General features: G+C 31.4%; 2 long non-coding RNA genes across 3 annotated transcripts in view; one reads left to right on the plus strand and one right to left on the minus strand.

Annotated features, from left to right (window-relative positions):
* The window catches only part of LOC106690734 (uncharacterized), a 27,693-nt gene extending 20,258 nt beyond the window's left edge, over positions 1 to 7,435 (plus strand). For both annotated transcript variants that reach the window (XR_010842678.1, XR_010842677.1), the window contains exon 3: positions 6,656 to 7,435. This is a non-coding gene — a long non-coding RNA (uncharacterized lncRNA). The remainder of the gene's footprint in view (positions 1 to 6,655) is intronic.
* Positions 7,436 to 7,766: 331 nt separating this feature from the next.
* LOC106690735 (uncharacterized) lies at positions 7,767 to 9,098 on the minus strand. The gene is made up of 2 exons (XR_010842676.1): positions 8,919 to 9,098; positions 7,767 to 8,077 (listed from the first exon to the last, which is right to left on the minus strand). It is a non-coding gene; the product is annotated as an uncharacterized lncRNA (long non-coding RNA).
* Between the last annotated feature and the right edge of the window lie 1,264 nt (positions 9,099 to 10,362).

The raw sequence follows: 10,362 nt of genomic DNA on the forward strand, positions 1-10,362 counted from the left end.
TTTTTTTTTTTTTTACTTTTATCATCCCATAGGCGTTGATGACCAGAGGGTTTTACGCCTTTAAGCAAAAAATCAACAACAACAACAACAGTATTGCCCATGGAACGGGATTGGAATATGAAAAAAAATGCGGGTAATTGACCGACGAGGGAAATTTTTTTCCATCATCATAATTGGCTTGACAGCCCATTAACGAGCCTGGGCCTCCTCTAGTAGCTTCCGCCAGACCTTCCTGTCTTCTGCTGCAACTCTCCAGTTTCGGGTTCCCAGAAGGACCCGAGCATCCATTGATTCAACTTTCAACCACCTCATATTCGGCCTCCCTTCTCTTCTCTTTCCACATAATTGCTCGAATAGGACCTTATTTGGGATGTCATCATGGCGAACCCTCAGCAGGTTATCGGCCCACTGTCTCCGAGTCAAGGATGGAGGGGCTGCCTTCTGAGAGCACCCTAACTTGCTACCCCATCCGGTATGGAAGGCGACCCTATGGTGTGTACTGAAAGTGACCTTATATTAGTGTAAGTATGTGGTGTGCATCGGTGTTGTGTACTGAACAAAGGAACCCGGATGCGTTAATCCCCACTAGACTAGCCTATACGCGATTTTTTTTTTAATATGGAAAAATGAAATTTCCATCTAAGCATACAAGAATAAAAAAAAGTTAGGTAAAAATTAGCATGGTAAGTCGATGAGGAAGGTATTTTACTACATGAAAATGCCTCACATTTATTGTGTTGTTTTCTGCCAACTTTCATTTATAGAAGTGTTTCGCCTTCTCGTTATTGAACACGCAATAACTAATGACACAAAGGAATGAGGAATGTCAACATTTTATCCAGAAAAAGTTTATTTTTAGTATAATCGTATTTTTTTCTTTCAAATGCAGAATATTATACGAGAATTGAAAAAATACAAAACCGAAAAAAAATATATATTCACAAATTCTATAATAAAATATTCAATTTCCAATGATTGTTCTAAACCTTCTCCCTCTCCCGAGCCTATGGTTTATTAGAAGACCCTATTCCTCTGTCATGCATCTCATGGAGTTTGTTGACTGTTAAGAGATAATGACAAAGGAATGAGAATTTCAGCTTCAACAGGTGATAACAGTTATCTTTAGCTTCAAAAAATCCATGTCCTCAATATAATAAGCCATCCATAACAAAACATGAAACAATAACATATTGATTCCTAATGATACAAGATTATAAGATACTTGGCGACAAGAAATGAGTCACGTGAGCCGATTACACCATTAGTTATTTCCTATAATATGACTATGGCTACTGATTGTAAACTAAATTGACTAAAGGAGTGTAAACAGGCTAAAAACCGTAAAGTAATTAACTTAGAAGACTAAGTCTCTTTTTGATAAAACGATGAATATCGGATCGTAGTACTGGGATAAAATGGGTTCTTGTAAGAAGTATATTGCGTTGGAGGATTTTCTTTTTCCTCGGATGTGTCCATTTTTCTCACACAGGCTCTTCAAAGTAAAAATATATACGGACAGGCCAAAGGAATAAGAATCGAGTGATTTATGATAATTTAAAATAATGATGTACAGCGACCTGGAGATTAAAAAACTAATGAAGTAATAGCCTATAATATGTATGATGTTATGAAAATTGATTCGGCGAAGCGTTAGATGTGAGCTGCAGCAGAGTAAAATCACTAATTGTCGTCCCTATTATGTAACAAAATGTATTAGTGCTTGTACTTTATAGTTTATGTACTTGCATTTATGGACTAATACTATTAGCTTTCATTATAAAACAGGCCCCTGGAGTGCGGGTTGAAGTTTTCGCTGTTAATAAATAAATAGTTGGAATCTATTATTTGTTTATTTTTTACTGCTTCCTGACCATCTTCTAATTCACATGAGGTCAATCGTCTATAAACAGTAATTAAGTTACACATTTTATGGGTTGATTTGTGTGATTAGTTTCAAAAATTTAGATGACCAACTCCAGCTGAAATTGCGGAGATCGGCTTAATTTATAATGCTCTAATGATCATCATAATATATAGGGTGTTTTTTTAAGCCCGATAGAACTTGAAATTGTAAAAAATAACACAAAAAATTAAATTGTAATCAAAATTTTTTTTTTATTCGAAAGATCAATACGTGACATTAACATTTGAAAATGATTTCGGGCATATGGGCACCGCGGCTGTTCTTGACGAAGCGCATTCTGGACGTCCAATTTTGGGCCACTTTTTCGAGCACTGCTGGCCGTATGTCACGAATAACACGAACAATGCTGGCCTCCAAGGCGTCAATTGTTGCTGGTTTATCAGCATAAACCAGTGACTTCACGTAGCCCCACAGGAAATAATCGAGAGGTGTCAAATCGCACGACCATATGCGGCAATTTTGCTTATTAACAAACCCGTTAAGCCAAAAATGCGCCTCATCGCTGAACACAATTTTACAGAATGCGCTTCGTCAAGAACAGCCGCGGTGCCCATATGCCCGAAATCATTTTCAAATGTTAATGTCACGTATTGATCTTTCGAATAAAAAAAAAATTTTGATTACAATTTAATTTTTTGTGTTATTTTTTACAATTTCAAGTTCTATCGGGCTTAAAAAAACACCCTATACAACTAACCTTATAGAGGATTTAATTTTTAGTTCTTAACAATAACTGACACGGAAAGAAGGAAGCCTCGCACTGTTCGAGGTTTATGTGTCGAACGTGACTAATTCCTAAAGAACTGAAATATTTCGTAATATAAGTTTTATTATCAGATTAGCTTCCGTTTACTATTCTTTCTCTTGCTCGGAAATATTAGCTGATTATTATGAATTTTCTTTACATTTACTAGGCAGACGTATTTTAAATGTAATTTGTGCAGGTTCCCATGGAAACCGGTTCACTTGTCACTAGTTATTAAAATAAATCGAAAACTATAGATGCCCCCGAACATTGCATACTATGTTATTTTTTAAACAAAAAAAGTATCAAGACTAAAAGGAATACAAGCCTATTCGTCAGACTTAAAAAGTCAAATGAAATAAGAATAGTAGTAATTTAATATTATTAATTATAATTAGAAATTGTTCATAAATAATGCAGAAATATAAAAGAAAAGAAATTTTCTAATAAGCTATATTAAAGACAATTATAACTCGAACCAATAATAACAAAGAAATAGCAAATAATTTTTGCTTGATCCAGTAGCCAAAGTGGTAGGTAAGTCCTGTGAGTGGATTTTTTTTCTGGTCAAATTTTGACCACTGCGCAATCGTTGTAATTAGTGATAAATAACAAAAAAGAAAAAGATATTTTCTGATATTGATACTTAAACAGATAATCGCTATGTGGAAATGTAGTACATCTAGCGTGTGATAGATATGAAATGTGTTGTAAGAGATGACCCTTGGAACGGCTGTGTATTAAAATAAGTATCAGTGGTAGATATCGTTGTGCGTTGCACTGCAAGCAATCTTCTTGGTCATTTTGAAGGACAACTACCCTTCTATAACTGGTGCCATCTTGTGTAGTCCAATAGTTCACAAATACCTTTTCTGAATTTCTTAACTTTGGCAAGTTTTTACTAACAGTTTTATCTGCTCTCGGTCAACTCATGGATCTCAGGCAACAATTAGTCACAGGTTGAACTTACTGAAGAATAATACGAGGGGTAACACAAAGAGTGTTAGGACTCCGAAATTTACAATTCTGAAATACAGCACTGCAATTGTCAATCAGAAACTATTTTCTCATCCTCGATTTATGTTATAATTCTAGTACCAACGCTATCTCCTATAAAGTACATCTCCTTTTCCTAAATCAGAGACACAAGTTCGGGTGTAGCTTGTAGCCAATTTTGAGATGTAACACTTCAGATTTTACAACTTAGATAGTATTTGTGAAGTAAGCGTATGGCAATACACTATAGCTATAGAGTAGAGTGTAGGGTTTACGTTCAATAAAACCACACAATCACTGGAATTCGTGGTGAAAACGGCTGCCAATGATTTCAATAAAAATAAATCAACGTAGGATGACGTTGCCACATTAGCATTAGAATCTTTAAGAACTGCCCTTATTGGAGAGAAGCACAACTTAACGAAAACAACACAGTTTATTGGCTGAACTATGCTGCTTTGGGGAAATACGGTCAAAATTGTTGAAAATTTTTTTATTTCCTGTCTCCTCCCTCAATATTGACTATAAGAGGTTGATATTTTCTACTTTTTTCACATATGAATTATCCCTGGCAATCACATATATTAATTCAATAGTAGGAATAATAGATGATCATGAAATTAGGAGTTGCTTGTACCTACATAGATAAAAAAAAAAAATATTTGGAAACTTTATTTCATCGCTGAGCTATGAGCCGATTAATAATTACTCAATTTCTTGTTTTAGACTTGCATGATTTTCTCATATAAGCTAATCCTCAAGGTGAAGCACAAAATCAAGAGTAATCACTCTTGGTTTGTACAGTAGGAAGGAATTGCACATCTTACCAGGTGACTGCAAAGTGTAACCACTATCATGTTTACAAGGGGAACTATCATGGTTGTTACAAGTAGTAAAAATAACTTCTTCATATTTGACACTTATTCTAACTGAACTTCAGTAACAAAGACAATGGCATAGCTAAAAGGACTGAGGCCGAGAACAATATCTTCAATGTTTCTTCTTTTTTTTTTTATTACATGATTATTGCTGTTTCTATTATTTTATGTATTCTCAGAAATTTATCTGAGAAAGAAAAAGTATCAAACCTGCAGCCTCTTGTACTTTAGGATCCATGGTTAGTTGCCTCCTTCACCCTTGAAGACATTGATTGCTTACTTGCTAAATTGTAAGAGCTTTATCAATACAGTTAGTCTTGTTGAAGATATGACAACTAAACAATGATTCATATATTTTTTTTTCGCATCTAGTGACTTGCAGAAACATTTGAGTGGAAAATAGTTTTTAAATAAATATATCTATATTTATTAAATACATAACAAACTAATGTAGACACCCAGGACATACTTAAAAACAAACATTTTTGTATCTATGCTACAAGTTATTTTATTATGAATTCATTTTGAATCTAAACACCACTGTATGATAATTATTCAATTTAATGATATATGAACTATGAGTATTTAAGTGGTGTAAATCACTTTTCATTTATTGGGAGAAACTGAATATTTTGTAAATGTACTTAAATGATATATACATCTTATAACATATACATGTATGTACTTGATTATTTCATAGCTTCTTCTATAGAAGGAAATTCTCAAATTATCCAGATAAAAACACAAGAAAAATAACAAATATAAATAAAAAGAAGTATAGAAATAACACATTAAAAGAAAATAAGGAAAAAAGAAATTAAAGAAGAAACCAACAAAGAAAGCTGAATGATAGTTGAGGTGGTTAACAGGAACACTGGTTATTCTCAGAAATATTCACTAGTACCAATATTTTATTATTTTGAATGAAATTCATTTGTTTTGAAAACTTTCAAATAGTTTCATGTAGTTCAGAAAGTAATTGAAACAGTCTTACCATTATTCACAGCACCACATGAACTGTAAGGTAACCAGTTTAGCCTGGGAGAGGTGTTGCCTTGATCGTTTTGCTCATATTGGGAAATAAACGTCTGTATTTTCATGGTATTTCATCTGTTTTGTTTATACTTTTGTCTAGCTACCGTTAAACCTTTGATGTTGATATTACAGCTTGTTTGTATTACTCCCTATTTTACCTCCCCAGCTGTTCTCAATTAAGTTTTGCTCTGGCCTCATTGCAATGGTAAGACTGAGCATTTCTCTCACTAGTACACTTCTAACATAATTTTTTTTTATCATTTGAGTATTTTGCTCACGTGGATACCACCTACCTTTCTTATTTTAAATCATGAACCGAGGTAAGAAAATCTTTGATATTTTACAGAATCTGGATTCTTCAGTCCCTGATGGAAGAGCTATAATTTACGATTTCAATTTCCATTCAATGTAATCGTACAGATTTTTTTCATCATCACATACAATTATATATTTAAAAAAAAGTAGTACAAATTGTCTACCATGCTCACAGGAGTTAAATGCTCACAGGACACCTCTTAGGCAACACAAAACTCCTGCTGGGTTAAGGGGATACCAACAACAGAAGAAGTTTTTCCAATATAACAAAACTTATTCACCATTGCAGAATATACTTAATTTTTTTTCTGCAAGGAAATAAAGTTACTGAAAAAGGAAAACACTTTTATTATATATTTGAACTCAACTCAATTTATCATGCATCTATCTATTGATGTCGTTTTTCAATTTCTGGCGCTTTTTAAATATTGCTTTTCAATTTCTGGCACTTTTTAAATATCGCTCACTTTAACTATCTTAAAGTTCCCTCTTTCCATTTTAAGCTAATATTTCAAAAGTGATATAGGATCGTCGCTCCCCAGGGGTCCTAGCGGGGCGGGTCCGTTTGGGAATGATGGGCTTTTTTTGTGTTATGATCTCCTCTTGTGAGATTGAGACATGTCGTACATCGACCAACTATGTGAAAGTTTAGGTATTGTGTTAAATATAATAAAGTATTTGTCGATATCTCCAAAATTAACTCTTAAATAAAAGCTTTTTCCTTCTTCCTACAATTTTTTAATTTATATTATAATTTTTTAGATTGTGAAGACCATTATCAGCCTAGTATCAAAGGTCTGTATTATCATGTTTAATGCATTAATAGTTAGAGGAAACGTGGCGCAGGAAGATCCCACTACATAACTAGTTCACAGCTCCACAACAGTATAACTTCACTATTTACTTTTTTTTTAATTTTAGACATTTTAAATCATTAAATAGAATAGGGTAAAATGCACTTGTGCTAAAAAAACAAAAGCGTTAACATCTTTAAAAAAGAAAATATGAAGGCTAAGTATTTTAATGCTAGGTATTATTTTTTCAGTAACAGTAAAATAAAAAATAAAACAAATAAATAAAAAAAATAAATAAAAAAAATAGTTTTAGGGATATTCAATATTAGAATAAGTAGTACATGTTTCAGATAAACACAAGGTACTGGTATTCTACACTGAATTTATTAAAATATACAGTAGAGTTCTACTTATATATTATATATCTACTTATATAAAGTTATTATAAAGCTGCTAAAAGGAATTGCAGGAGGACCTTAGGAAACTTAGAGTAACTGGAGGAGAAAGGCTTTGAAAAGAGGAGAGTGAGAGTAAATGGTTTAGGAGGCCAAAATCCAATGTTAGACTAGAGATCCGTAAAAGATGAAGAAACGGTTACTGAAAAGAGCTAACTTCTGATATTAACTATTAATTACGTATATTGTATAGGTATTTAATCATAATTAGTAAGGTATAGATAAACTTAGGTAGTTTCTTCATTCTCTGAATGAATGAGGTACTCATTTTTGTATTTCTATTATTATCAAGAGAAACCAAAGTTTGTTCTAAAAAAAAATTGGACCAGGTCTTTTGTTTACTAAAATATCCGTTTCAAAATGAATTAGCCATTATTTAGCAAATATTTTTATTCAATACAGCCCAGAAATATCAGTCAGCATTAGGTGTGTTATTTTAAATAATCGTAAATAAAACATCAAAGAGAATATATATGTATTATACAATATGTTTTCTTGAAAAATAAACAATACTTATAAAATATACAACAATAGAAATATTTGTAACATATATAAATATTTATAATAAAATTTTAAAAATATTTGAATTTTTATAGAGAATGGTCATAAAAGGCTTCAGAAATCTAAATTAAAACAGTCTTCTATTTAATAAAAAACATGTAAAAAATATATGACACATCAATATTATTTTTTGATTGATTTTTCTTTTCCAATCTAAGCAAAATCATAAATATATAAAAATAAGATAAAAGCTAATCGTACATTGAAATGGAGTTATTTTTTCTTGAGCGATTGGAGGTACATTTCCAAACTTTCTTGAACTTTTGGTTGGAAAATGAAGTCAATAAAATATTTAGTATCTGCTTCCCTACCATTGACCAGTTGGCTGAGAGTGTCCTTCCGGAAACCAACTTTCACAGTTCTTCTTGCCAGAGCTAAAAAAATAACTCGGTGTACATATGATGCTAACATTTTACTAAGGAAACTAGTATGACACACACAAAACAAGCGTCACATGCACTAAGCAAGAAAGACATTAAAGGAATTGAAGGAAAATAATTTCTAATAATACTCAACTGGTTGAACGGAGCTAAACTAAAACCACTAGAATAACTAATAAAAAATAAAATCCACTCGTCAAATAAGGATCAAGAGAATTTGCAGTGTGGAGAGTCTAACCTTCCAAAGTGTCTTCAGTGTACTTTATTTATCCCTATATTAATGTCCAGGATTTTTATAAAATGCTTGATAAGTTACTTTATTACCTCAGAAAATAATACGAAATAATATTATTAAAGCTTATTTGTGAAAAGCTGTCTGATGATGTAATAATTTTGAGGACATCATAAAATTTAATTAATAAATCATGATTTAATGAGGATTTCTGTTCTAAACAATAAATATTAGATAAATTATCCGAAAAAAATAAGTAAAGTTACATGGAGGAAATCTCAACAAAAATAAATAATTATTTTATTACTTTTAGAATTATAGTCTATCATAGTTTATGAGATTAGTATGAGGATCCTTGTGTAAAATAATGATAATTAATGATAAAAATTCTGGAGGAAGGATATGATATATTGAAACATTGGTCACACATGTATAAATACAAATTTCTAAAATGTATTAAAAAATATATACAAAAAAAGACAATGGTTAATTTATTTAGTATCTTCAATAAAAAATTAATAATAAAACAAAGACGATTATTAGGAACAGTCTAAATAAGGTCAAGCAAACCCATTGCAATAAATTTATTTAAACTTGACTTACGTGGGAGCCCCAATTGCCCATCTAAAAAGTTATGTGCCTTCTTCAGGAGATCTTCCTTATCAGTTGCTAGCTCATCAACGAGCCCAATCTGGGCAGCTTGTTCAGATGAGAACATTGTACCAGCAATAAGTGCCTTCTCGGCCTGCCTTACCCCAATGACATTCTTCATACAGTCTTGAAACCTGACAATAACAAAATTTTATAAAGGCAGTGACAATAGCATGTGTATTTTAAAATAAAATGTTTTCTGTTGTCATTACCACTTAGCATGTTATTCCTCATTATTTCAGAATATTAAAAACTATTTATAGAATAACCCTAATCGTACATATTAAATTTCTTTTATTGTGAAGAAATAAAGCTTTAAATGTGTGAATAAACAACAATGAATGATTTGTATTGTTTTATATTGATAAAAATAAAAACATTTTCAGCATACATCCAATATTAATTATTTTTAATAAATATTTTTTATAAGAACTAATTTCAGCAGCACTATAAACCTTTGAAAATTTAGGAAAAAAAATCAAAGTATAGTCAACTGAAAATTCTCCTGAGAGTGCTAGGGGTTTAATATCTTCTAGAAGATATCAGTATCATCCTAAGTAACATTTATTTTGATTTAATTTTGTTATCAAGTTCACTTTCCCATATATAAAACGTATAGTATGGGGGAGTATTGCTATCGTGAAAACTTTGAATCCGAAATTTCATTACATGTTTTAAAGTCTCCTGAGTTCAAATAACTAAATATGCAAAAAGGTCTTATGGAGTATTTGGTCTGCATAGCTCAAAAATAAAAAGTTGCCCTAATGTTAATTTAAAATAAAATATTTATATAATCCAGGGATGTAATAGCAACATTTTCAAGAAAATTTTCTGGCCCAAAGTGCTACTTTATGTCATCGATTATACATTTTTTACAATTTTATTGAAAATGGCTTAAGCATCTTAAACTTGGCATATCAATGAAAAATTAAGCTGTGAAGTCTAGGAAGCAGCATCCTTTATGAAAAAGGAAAAAATTATAATCTTTTCAAAATAAAGTCGTAAGAATTGCAGTGGATGCTCCTTGGTTTGTAAGAAATAGCCAATTGCATCGAGAATTACAAGTAGAGACAATAGAGGATTACATCAAAAAAAGGTTCATGAAGTTCCACTCCCAGTTACCAACTGTTAAAGGAGCAGTGACCTACAACTTGGGAAACCCAACCTCAACTCGAAGACTGAAACCCAGGCTGCAGAACATCCTGTTATAAATTTTATATTTATCAGTTCTGTTATTGTCACTCTAAAGTTTTATTTTATCTTTATTTTTTTTTCTCTTCATCTTTTTCTAGTTTTTTTTTCTATTATAAGTCAATTATTTATGTTGTTAAATCCATAAATGTCATGTTTTTTGTTATTAATTTTAATTTTATCTTTTAAGAATGATTATTTTAAT

Source organism: Halyomorpha halys, unplaced genomic scaffold (genome assembly GCF_000696795.3).
Source record: "Halyomorpha halys isolate HHAL.00 unplaced genomic scaffold, Hhal_1.1 Scaffold1848.1, whole genome shotgun sequence".
In the NCBI taxonomy this organism is placed as follows: domain Eukaryota; kingdom Metazoa; phylum Arthropoda; class Insecta; order Hemiptera; family Pentatomidae; genus Halyomorpha; species Halyomorpha halys.